The sequence below is a fragment of the Canis lupus genome, chromosome 32, assembly GCF_011100685.1.
Source record: "Canis lupus familiaris isolate Mischka breed German Shepherd chromosome 32, alternate assembly UU_Cfam_GSD_1.0, whole genome shotgun sequence".
In the NCBI taxonomy this organism is placed as follows: Eukaryota; Metazoa; Chordata; class Mammalia; order Carnivora; family Canidae; genus Canis; species Canis lupus.
The window spans coordinates 11,600,265-11,612,950 of record NC_049253.1 but is presented as its reverse complement, the minus strand read 5'-3'; the positions used below and the strand labels follow the sequence as shown (position 1 = coordinate 11,612,950).

Genomic DNA, 12,686 nt, shown 5'->3' with positions numbered 1-12,686 from the left:
TTTGTAACTAAAACCAATTTAAAGCAATGAGACAAAATGCTGTTTTGCTTTCAAACTGAACATGTCCCTCTTGCCCCTACTCCAGAATTAAATAAGAACATGCCTCTCCATCCTTGCAAAGATAACAGCTGTTCACTTTTTCTCGTTTCCTGGCTGAGGATCTTAGTGTCTCCTTATTTCAATCAATCCAATTTAATGCATTCGATACAAACTCTTTTCTGTCTGGCTTTCAATGCCTGTTCTCCTCTTTCCCTGCCCTCTACCTATGTAACCTTATTTTCCATTACATCACAAAAGGCAACTCCTGTTCATGTTGGATGGCTCTCTCAGAACCAGGCATACATACCCTAGGCCACGCCTGCTCTCATCTTTTAAGTTAAGCTATTGCCTGAATACTTGGGCCCATCTCAAGGACCTGGCCAAGGCCTTCCTGTCCTTCAAGAGGAGCAAAGGTATTTCTTTTCTTTTTTCTTTTTCTTTCTTTTCTTTTTTTTTTTTAAGATTTTATTTATTTGGGAGGGAGAGAGAGAGTGAGCAAGAGAGTCCACAGGAGTGGGGGAGGAGCAGAGGGAGAGGGAGAAGCAGGATCCCCACTGAGCAGGGAGCTTGATGCAGGACTCCATCCAAGGACTCCAGGATTACAACCTGAGCCCAAGGCAGGTGCTCAATCGACAAAGCCACCTAGGCGCCCTGAGCAAAAATATTTCTTACCACAATTCTACTATTTTATCATCTTCAAAACTTTGGTTTTTGTCATTAAAACTTATAGAAGAGGGATCCTGGGTGGCTCAGCGGTTTAGCACCTGCCTTTGGCCCAGGGCGTGATCCTGGAGTCCCAGGATTGAGCCCCGCATCGGGCTCCCTGCATGGAGCCTGCTTCTCCTTCTTCCTGTATCTCTGCTTCTCTCTCTCTCTCTCTCTCTCTCTCTCTCTGGGTCTCTCATGAATAAATAAATAAAATCTTCAAAAAAAAAACTTATATAAGAAAAAAACTGAATGAAAGAAACCTTTTATGACCTACTTGGGCAAAAAGAAAATTTAAACAAATGAACATTTGTCCAAATTCAAGAGACTGTGCTAAATCTATTGCATTGGTACCTACCAATAACTTTCAAAATGTGATGTGCCAGTGATTTTTTTTCAGCATTATGCCATTCTCTATGAAAGAAAGATCATCTTTTTAAAGCACCCAATCCCAACAACATGAATACACATATAATTTGTCATTGTCTATTGGAAGGGATAAATAGCAAATTAAGGCTACATTAAGATAAGCCAATAAATCTGATTAAAATTTTTTATATTTATCTTTTCTGTTAATTATTTAAAGGTTCTCATTTTTATTATATTTATTGTACAAATAACACAAGAATACCAAAGAACCAAAAAAGGGAAAAAATTATCTCTACTTTCACTCAAATGGTTTTCACTTGTTCATGTACTCTTCCATTTCTCAACCCTATTCATGTGTAATTTTACATACAAAGCATTCAACTTTTTACCCTTGGTATTGTAAACATTTTCATGTTGTAAGGCCTCCTTTGTGCTTAACATTTTAGTATTTATACTATAATCCATCTATTAATATCCATATAAGAATTCATCTATTGCAGTACCATAATTATTTGTGTCTCTATCATTAGTCATTTATAATTCTTTCCAATTTCTTCAGTAGGCTGTGAGCAAATAGGCAATCATATGCACTGACAGTACTTATCAAATTTTAAATGTGCATATCCTCTAACCTAATAAATCTACCTCGTGAAATCAATCCTTGAGAGATAATTATAAAAGTATGCAAATATAAGTATGCTACTTGCTGCGTTATCTAATGGTAAAACTAGAGATGTTCTAAAAAATCCATAATAATGTAATAGCTAAATAAATTTGGTATACCTGTATATAACATATTACATGGTGAATTAAAGATAACGAGTTAGATCTGTTTGAGTTGACTTAGGTTGACAAACGGATGAATGGTGGGGTGAAGGTGGGAAAAGAGGTTTAAATAAATAGTTGGAGGATCCCTGGGTGGCGCAGCGATTTGGCGCCTGCCTTTGGCCCAGGGCGCGATCCTGGAGACCCCGGATCGAATCCCACATTGGGCTCCCTGCATGGGGCCTGCTTCTCCCTCTGCCTATGTCTCTGCCTCTCTCTCTCTCTCTCTCTGTGTGACTATCATAAATAAATAAAAATTAAAATAAAATAAATAAAATAAATAAATAAATAGTTGGAGCTCATTGTTGTAGGAAAAATACCAAATGTGTGTATTTATAATAAATAGATACATAGGTGTTTGCACATACATAAGAAATAGATATAGATTATTAACAAACTCTTAATAATGATTATCCTTAAGAAGTAAGATTAGGCTGAGCAGTAAGAGAAACTTTTCATTTTTCTTCATATCCTTCAATATTATTTGAATTACCACAAACATGTATTACTTTTGTTATTTTTGAAAAATAAAATATAAATTATCTAAATAATACTCATTAGGGAATTGTTACTTTATTTTCATAGGTGGTTCACTCCGTCAGCTTTTTTTTTTTTTTTTTTTGTTCCAGTAGGAACAGGAGACTTGGCAAAGCTGGTCAGTCCTCTATACCTAAAAATGAAGGGACCCCAATCTTCTCTGGAATTGAACTCATTTTGGATCACCAGTATGTTCATTAGGTAATGAAAATTAACTTTGTATTTTGATGTGTTTCACTCTAAGTATTAGAGAGGCTTACTTAGATCAATCCGAAAATGCTTTCAACTTTAGGGTTTCTCAATTTTGCCTTTCTTAGAAACTTTGCGGTTTTTACAAACAGGAAAAGTTTCTATCAATCCTCAAAATCATCTAGAATTGTTAATTTTAGATTTTGTTTCTTTATTCTTTCATCTTATGCAAACTGGAGTGCAACTGTACACAATCAGATTTCTGACTGAGAAAAATTTTAATTTAAATTTAGTTTAGAAAAATATGTAACAGATAAAATAAAAGTATACTGCAGGGTTTCCCAACATGAGTACTACTGACATTTTGCACTAAAATAATTCTTTGTTGTTGGGGATGTCCTTAAACTCTACCTACTAGACGCCAGTAGTGATGCCAGTTATGACAACCAAAAATATCTTTTTTTTTTTTTAAAGATTTTATTTATTTATTCATGATAGTCACACAGAGAGAGAGAGAGGCAGAGACATAGGCAGAGGGAGAAGCAGGCTCCATGCAGGGAGCCCGATGTGGGATTCGATCCGGGGTCTCCAGGATCGCGCCCTGGGCCAAAGGCAGGCGCCAAACCGCTGCGCCACCCAGGGATCCCCAAAAAATATCTTTAGACATTGCCAAATGTTCCAAGTTGGGAACTGATATAATCAAGAGGATTCAGCCACCAGAAAGAATAGACTAATTCTAAATATATTGATAGAAATTATTTCCAAAGTAAAATACTAAGTGAAAAATAAAATGTCCAAAAACAGTGTGTTGAGTCTGCAGACAGTATACTGATGTAGTATGGAGCTAACTCCCTGAAGTAGAATCCCAGCTCTTCTAAACTGGCTGTGTGACCTTGGGCAAGTTACTTACCCTCTCTAATCCTCCACTTATTTATTTTTAAAAGGTACTATCATACAGCTAAATATATATCATGCACCTGGTGTGAGGATTAAAGAAATCAATTTCTGTGAAATACTTAGTACAGAGACACCTGGGTGGCGCAGCAGTTGAGCATCAGCCTTCCGCTCAGGGTGTGATTCCAGGGTCCTGGGACTGAGTCCTGCATTGGGTTCCTTGCAGGGAACTTGCTTCTCCCTTTGCCTCTGTCACTACCTCTCTTTCTATGTGTCTCTCATGAGTAAACAAAAAAACTTTAAAAAAATGAAATACTTAGAACAGTGTCTGTCATAAATGTTGTCATTTGGGATCACTATCATCACCACCTTTTGTGAAAATATATTTGTAGACTATTTCCGGAAAGATTATAAGAAAACTGTCGAGAATGGTTTTCTCTGGGCAAAGAGATCAGGAAAACATAATTTACAATGGATGCTCTTTGGGGATTTTAATTTTTTCTACTATTATTTATTCAAATATTAAAAAAATAATTTAGCTTAAAAAGGTTTTATGAACATATGTTGAACTCCTACCTTATATTTTTTTAAAAAGATAGATTGAAACTTCTGAGTAGCTAGCTATTTTATCTCTGCTACTAAAATAACCAAAATCTGCTTGTTTGTGATGACAAGGTAACATCAAAATTGTCTCTTTTTTTTTTCCCTAGGAGTATAAGAAAAAACATAGAGAATCTCCATTCATTTCCAGTTTAAAAAAATAACAATTTAATCTGACCTTATTAAACATCTTAATTTATAGTGAATCCCATGTTCACAGAAATAGGAAGGCAAAGTGGCAGATGGTTCAAAATATTGTGTAGCTTTATAATGTGATTTTTTTTTTACCTTTTTACTTACATTTGAAAGTAAGTATGTCTCACCAGCACAAATATCTGTACAAAATATCACTATAACAGTGGAGAGGCACTAGAATTGAATTTAATAAGTAAAGGCAACAATTTATCAGAACATGTAGTTCTTTCTTTCTTTCTTTCTTTCTTTCTTTCTTTCTTTCTTTCTTTCTTTCTTTCTTTTAGAGAGAAAGGGAGAGCAGGGGATTGGCAGAGGGAGAGAGAGAATCTCAAGCAGACTCTGGGCTGAGTGCAAAGCCCAGCATGGGGCTTGATCTCACAACCCCAAGATCATGACCTTGAGATCATGACCTGACCTGAAACTAAGAGTCAGATGCTCAACTGACAGAGCTACCCAGGTGCCCCAAAACACATAGTTCTAATAGTTATAGAAATGCACTTATTTGAAAATGTTTACAACTAAATGCCCATTGCAGTGAAATATGAAAAAGAATCAACTATTAAAAGATATTAAGGAGAAAACCTAGATTTCTAGTCTGGCACATAAAGAGTTTAGAAGTCATCACGTGGTCCTAACAACAAGAAGCTGAACAAGCAGAAAAATCAACAACTCCTCTTAGATTCCTCAGAGAAATGAAGTCACAGGGCAAGCCACTTCCCCTGCCCCCCTCCATATTGGAGAGATAGGCAGATACAGAGAATTACAATTTACTGGAGCAGAAACCTCCATGGGAACCAGTACTAGGATGACATGATTGTCTATGTAAAAATATGAAATAACCAACAACAACAACAAAAAAATGAGCCTGGAACTATTAAGTGATTATAGCCAAGATTGCAGCATACAAAGTTTATATACAAAAGTCAGGGGATCCCTGGGTGGCTCAGTGGTTTGGTGCCTGCCTTCGACCCAGGGCGTGATCCTAGGGTCCCGGGACCGAGTCCACGTCGGGCTCCCTGCGTGGAGCCTGCTTCTCTCTCTGCCTATGTCTCTGCCTCTATCTCTCTCTCTCTCTCTCTCTGTGTCTCTCATGAATGAATGAATGAATAAATGAATGAATAAATAAATAAATAAATATTTTTTAAAAAGTCAACTGATCTCCTATATACCAGCAATGAACAAGTGGGTTTTAAATTTAGAACACATTACCATTTAGCACCCCAAAAATGAAATACATGAAATCAATCTTACAAAATATGTACAAGATCTATATGAGGAAAACTACAAAACTCTAATGAAAGACATCAAAGAAGAACTAAATAAATGTAGAGATATTCCACATTCATGCATAAGAAGACTCAATATTGTCAAGATGCCAATTCTTCCCAAATTGAACTATACATTCAATGCAATAGCAATCAAAAGCCTAGGAAGTTATTTTGCAGATATTGACAAACTGACTTTAAAGTTCACACAGAGGGGCAAAAGACCCAGAATAGCAAACTCAATTTTGAAAGAGAAGAACAGAGTCAGAAGACTGACACTACTTGACTTGAATACTTACTACAGAGCTACATTAATCAAAATAGTATAGTATTGGTGAAAGAATAGACAAATAAATCAACAAAATGAACAAAGAGCCTAGAAATAGACCTACATAAGTAAAGTCAATTAATCTTTGACAAAGAATCAAAGATAATCTTTTCAACAAATGGTACAACTGGCCCACATGCCAAAAAAAAAAAAAGGAATCTAGATACTAGATATAGACACTTTTCACAAAAATTAATTAAAAATAGATCATAGACCTAAATGTAAAATACCATACTATAAAACTTAAAGATAATATAAGAGAAAACTAATTGACTTTGGGTATGGAGATGACTTTTTTTTAAAAGATTTATTTATTTATTTATTTATTTATTTATTTATTTGAAAGAGAAAGCACAAGTGGGGGGAGGGCTAGAGAGAAAGAGGGGGAGAGAAGCAGACTCCCCACTAAGCACAGAGCTCCATGCAGGGCTCCACGTGGGGCTCAATGCAAGGTTCAATATGGGGCTTGATGTAGTGCTTGATCAGACTCAACCCCAGAACCCTGAGAGCATGACCTGGACTGAAATCAAGAGCTGGTTGCTTAACCAATTAAGCCACCCAGGAGCCCCTAGAGATGATTTTTTAGATACAACACCAAAAGCATAATCTATAAAAGAAATGATCTATAAACTGACTTCACTAAAATTAAAATCTTGTTCTCTGTGAAAGGCAATGTAGAGAAAATGAGAAAATGGCAAGATACATACTGTAAGAAAATATATGTAAAACATACATCTGATAAAGGACTGTTATCCAAGTATACAAAGAGCTCTTTTTTCCCTCTAGAGTTATTTGGCACATTTCTATATTAAAAAAAAAATAGAAACCATTTGATACATCTAAAACACACACATACTATAACTGAAGCATCTATCTTTAGCATCTGAAATATGAGCTATTGGATAAGGCTGTAATTGTAGATAGCACGTCAATTCCCAAACTGAAAGGTTCCCTTATTTATCTCAAAATTGCCATGGGAAATGCTAGTTGTGCAATATTAGCCATCTCTCCTAGGGGAACACTCTACCAATGCCTAGACATGACATTTATCTTCACTAAACACATATCCTTTGCCAAACCTGTTTGTGAAGCAATTCATTTGGAAGGTTTAGTTGATCAATCTAGTTTGCAGCCAATACACCTTCCAGTCCTTCAGTCAAAATTTGGAGCATGTCTTCAAGCCAAATTGGATCCCATATATAAAAAAGAACTATGAGCTAAACTTTAGTAAAACAATCCATAGTAACCACATAATCAAGATGAAAGCTTCACTGCTAAGCTAGGTTAAAATTGTATCCATATAAAAGGCACAGAAAAACTTTTTTTGTTGTTTTTATAGTCAAAATAAACCAACCAAACTCTTTAATTTTCTCCCTTCTCTTCAACTAAAGAATTTCTCCACTGTGTAGTATAGTTTAATGGTTAAGACTACAGTTTCTGGAGTCAGACTGCCTACATTTGGCACTTCCACCACTTACTAACTCCACATCCCTGGCCAAGTTATTTAACTACCTCAGGGCCTCAGTCACACCTTCTGTAGAAGAGGGCAGGCAATACTACTAGTTTCATAGAGTTGTTGAGGATAAATGAGACAATATAAGTAAAATTATTGGAGTATTTTTCCATTGGCACAGAAAATTATCATTATTTGACACTATTCCTCATTTAGTTTCCCAATTGTCCGTCTAAATCTTCCAACTCAGAAAGTAAAATTACCATTAAAAGGGGATTAGGGGGATCCCTGGGTGGCGCAGCGGTTTGGCGCCTGCCTTTGGCCCAGGGCGCGATCCTGGAGGCCCGGGATCGAATCCCACGTCGGGCTTCCGGTGCATGGAGCCTGCTTCTCCCTCTGCCTGTGTCTCTGCCTCTCTCTCTCTCTCTCACTGTGTGCCTATCATAAATAAATAAAAAATTAAAAAAAAAATTTAAAAGGGGATTAGGTCTCTCTCACAGCTTACACAATACTTGATGTGTAGCATGGACTCACTACATTTTTCTTAGAAGAAAACAGGGTGGGAAGGAAAGAAAAGAGAAAGGAAGGCGGGAGGGAGGAAGAAGAGAAAAGAGAAGAGAAGAGGAGTGAAAAAGAGGGCAGGTATGGAAGAAAGAAAAGAAAAGAAGGGAGTAAAACTGAAAATGTATAGCCAGGAGTAGAAAACCAATAATCATATGCCATGATCTCATGTTTGTGAGTAGAACTCTCCTATTAATTTCACAGGTAACTTGATTGTTCTTCCAAATCTGCTTATTTGATACTTTTGATATATATATATGTACAATCATAATGGCTTGAATACTTCATAGATATGCTTTCTGGCTAGCTTTCCAAAACTTTAAAAATATTTAGTCCATTTAGTTCACACAAAAACACTGAAAGATATGATGGAACACATAGAATAAAGCATCAATTCATGTACACAAACTAATTCAGAGTTTGGTTTTTAGACTTGTTTCCCCGAAAGCATTTCCATTGGGTAGGTATTGATCAAACAACTACATAGTTTAATTTGTTAATTAATTAATTTGTTTTTTTAAAAAGATTTTATTTATTTATTCGTGAGAGACACAGAGAGAAGGCAGAGGCACAGGCAGAGGCAGAAGCAAGCTCCCCGCAAGGAGCATGATGTGGGACTTGATCCAGAACTCCAGGATCACACCGAGAGCCAAAGGCAGACGCCCAACCACTGAGCCACCCAGGCATCCCTAATTTGTTAATTTAAAGTTTTATAATCTTAACACAAAATAATAAGATTGTTGTACTGTTTAAGATTTTTTTTTAAATTTTGGAGTTATTTGCTGGGTAGTGAAATTATAACTATACACAGCAATAAAAATAAATGACAATAATATTATAAAATGTAAGAATACCTTAAAAATTGTGCATTATCCTGTAATTTAACTAAATCCAATTAGAATGAATTTGGATGGTCTAAATGATCTAGCTTGGCCTCCTAAATTTTCCCTTAAGAATCAGTTTTTCTCTTTGTATCTGATAAACTTAGTACAAAAGTACTTGTTAATAATTTGAAGTGACTTATTTTTCATGATTTTCCAAAAATGCTAATGCCTATAGAACACATATCTTCTAAAAATATTTTTCAAATATTTTTCCAAAATGTTGTGCTCCCCTGATAGAATATTTTTATTCATTACACAAACATTTCCTTGTTTATATTCTTGTGTGGGATAGTTCTTTTTAAAACACTCTAATTATCCAAATATTTATTTTACAAGTGGGATCATAATTTTTGTGGCTGCTTCATTTGGAAAGAATACAGTGTTTTACTACAAAAGGACACTAAAAAGCCCTTTAATTCTGGTACTTCTTGCCCTGTGTCATAAAAACAGGCTAGGATTATGGAGGAAAAAAGATTAGAAGGCAGTGTTTATAATTGTAGACAAAACTATGCCCTAAATTAGCTACAAAAACTAAGTTTTTTTAAAAACATTACACTCAGAACTATGATTTTAAACCCCTTAATTTAACTATGCTTTGCCTTTGAAGACAAAAACTCCCTGAACTCTAAGTGGTTTTTAGATTTTAACTCTAGTCTCTCATTGAACCTTCAAGTCCCAAGGTCACTATTTGTTGGATTACAAGTAACATTTGTAAGAGAATCCCCTCACCATGTATGTGTACTTGCCAAGTACCATTTCTAGAACTAATTTCTGTCCTAGTAACCAAAGTGTGAGGTCATAATACACCCAGTGGGTAGAACAAAGGCTATGAGACTTTATTGAAAGCAACCCTTTTGCTTTCAAGATCTCTATCTTAATCATGTTGAATTTTTTTAAAATATTTATTTATCTGAGGAGGACAGAGGGGGTGCAGAGGGAGAGGGAGTCTTAAGCAGACTCTGCCCACCGAGGGCATGGAGCTTCATCTTACCACCCTAAGATCATGGCCCTGAGATCACAACCTGCGCTGAAATGAAGAGTTGGACACTCAGCCAACTGCACCACCCAGGCACCCTTCTCATGTTGAATTTTTAAAGTACTAAATAAAAGTGGAAAGGAGAAGAGAGTGAAAAAATGATTTTTTTTTCTTGGCTTCTATAAGACTGGACAAAAGCCTATGTTAAATCTTATAGGAAATCTAGGTTATTGGATATTAATGTAATGACTGCAAAAGGGGAAAAAATATAATCAGATAAACATTAAATTACAAGGGGACGCCTGAGTGACTCAGCAGTTGAGTTGTCTGCCTTCAGCTCAGTGTGATCCTGGAGTCCTGGGATTGAGTCCCATAGTGGGCTCCCAGCATGGAGCCTGCTTCTCCTCCTCCGCCTATGTCTCTGCCTCTCTCTCTCTGTGTGTGTCTCTCACGAATAAATAAAATCTTTTTTAAAAAAACTAAAAAATAAAATAAATTATGAAATGTGACCTGCATAAGTATTTCTCAGCCCCAGTACATATTAGAATCACCTGGAAAGCTTTTAAATACTATGAAATGCCTGGGCCCCCTGAGATTCTGACTAAATTGTCATATAGTGGAGGCTATGCACTGGCATTTTTCAAATCACTGAGATGGTTTTAATGTGCAAAAGGGCTGATAACACAGATCAACATCTAGCCAATTAAATACTTGGGCAGATTTTTAACCAAAGAAACTTGTTGCTTTAGCACCAATAAATACTTACAAAGAGTCTGCACATACCAGGCACTGTGTTAGGCTTGGAGAATACAAAAATGTGAAAATGAACAACTTTGAAAAATAAGAACAGGGCAGCCCTGGTGGCGCAGCGGTTTAGCGCCGCCTGCAGCCCAGGGTGTGATCCTGGAGACCCTGGATAGAGTCCCACATCAGGCTCTCTCTGTATGATGCCTGCTTCTCCTCTGCCTGTGTCTCTGCCTCTCTCTCTCTGTCTCTATGAATAAGTAAATAAAATCTTTAAAAAAAAAAAGAAAGAAAAACATAAGAACATAAGAAGAACATAAATGGCAATAACAGCTAAGGTATTTACTAATAAGAAATGAGGATCGATGGTTCTAGGATTCAGGTCAACACTAGAAATATGAGTCGAAAGTAAGATAGCAAAAAAAGCCTCCTGTCAGGTTTACACACAATCAGGTTTTAATGAAAAATCCTGGGATACCTGGGTGGCTCAGTAGTTGAGCATCTGCCTTTGGCTCAGGTCATGATTCTGGGGTCCTTAGACCAAGTCCCACATCGGGCTCCCCACAGGGAGCCTCCTTCTTCCTCTGCCTATGTCTCTGCCTCTCTTTCTGTGTCTCTCATGAATAATTAAATAAAATTTAAAAAGAAAAATCCTGACAGTAAAAATGTCCATCATTTCACTATGAATAAGCCAAAAGACCTCCCCTAATACAAAGGAGATGGAAATCACAAATGCTGAAAAGCAAGAAAATGCAAAGAAATCAGTTCACGTTAGTGCTTTTTGGTAGAGAGAGAGGGGGCTGTTTACTTCGAACAAGTAAAGTTGGGGAAAAGTCCAACTTCCTCAGCCAGAAATTTAATATGGCTTTATTTTTCTTGATATATAAATTCTAAGGAACCATGACAATCCATGTTCAACTGTAATGGCATAAAGATACTCCAAAGTTAAGTGAAATTACCTGCAGATTATTAATAAATGAATTAAAAACCTTAATTTGATCCATAAGGGGGCACTTTCACAAAAGTTGACAGTGTGACCTTAAAAAAAACATAAACAATATCTTGGGCTTCATTTGAATACCCAAACAATGAATATCAGTGCTAGCGTGTCTGATTCCAGAGTGAGAGCTAATAATTGTGTTTCAGGAGGAAAATCTGGAGAGTACATATCACCTGTTAGAAGATATTGATTAAAAGTATATCAAGTTTTCTTCAGATTTCAAGTTAATCTCTAAGCAAAGCCACCTGTAAGAAAGCATTCTTCTTGAGAAAACTGTAGCATTTATCTTTACTCTCCTTGTACTTCATTTCCTGAGAATTGCAATGCTTTTTCAATGGTGAGTTCTCTGAAGGAGTTCTTGTCAACTGATATCTTTAGAAGAGTCCACTACTTTTATGTCAAAGATGTTTACTACCATCCCCACCACTAGTAATAATAATGTTTTTGGTAATAAGACCATCCATTGGGCCCTATTGTATACCAGGTCCTTCGTGCCTACTAAGCTTTTCCTACATTACCTCATTTCATCCTGATGATTAACTTATTTATTCATATTTTAAGAATGAGAGGACTGCAGCTACTCAAGATTTTAAAATTTGCCCAAGGCTACAGAACTAGGAAGTAGCAAAACTAAAACGCAAGTTCTCCAGTTTCCTTTCTCTTTTCCAATTTGGAAATCTAACACATTCCAATAATACATACATACTGTAGGAAAATCCTGAAATATAAAACAAAGTTGACAAGAATAAAAAGGCATAGCTGTGAAAAGGTAACTGTACAAGGATTTTCTGTGTGATTTTTTCTATCTTTTTGATGTACCTGTTCAGCAGCACCTATGATCTCAAGTACTGAGCATGGCAACCCCTCTGTGCTTCCTTCTACATGCAGTCAAAACCTGCCCTTTTGGAGATTTCCTGATCAGGCTCTGTGCCCCATACCTAATGCTTTAGATAGAAGAACACCCAAATGTACAAAAGGTATATCTCCTTTCCTACTTCCCCCATGGTTATCATTCTTTCTGCCCCATCTCTCCCTTGTCAAAAAACAAAAACAAAACAAAACAAAAACTGGCAGAAGAAACAAAATCCAAATGACCAGACAAACCAAGAATTTCCACCAAAA

General features: G+C 36.3%; 1 protein-coding gene across 7 annotated transcripts in view; it reads left to right on the top strand.

Moving 5' to 3' along the window:
* Positions 1-309: 309 nt before the first annotated feature.
* SGMS2 (sphingomyelin synthase 2) overlaps positions 310-12,686 on the top strand; it is a 130,704-nt gene continuing 118,327 nt past the window's right edge. For 4 of the 7 annotated variants that reach the window (XM_038581954.1, XM_038581953.1, XM_038581949.1 and 1 more), the window contains exon 1: positions 2,568-2,676. The gene's annotated coding sequence lies outside the window, so the exon portion shown is untranslated. Of the gene's footprint in view, positions 453-2,567; positions 2,677-12,686 lie in introns of those variants that run through there. The other 3 variants (XM_038581955.1, XM_038581956.1, XM_038581950.1) reach the window with 3 other exon arrangements.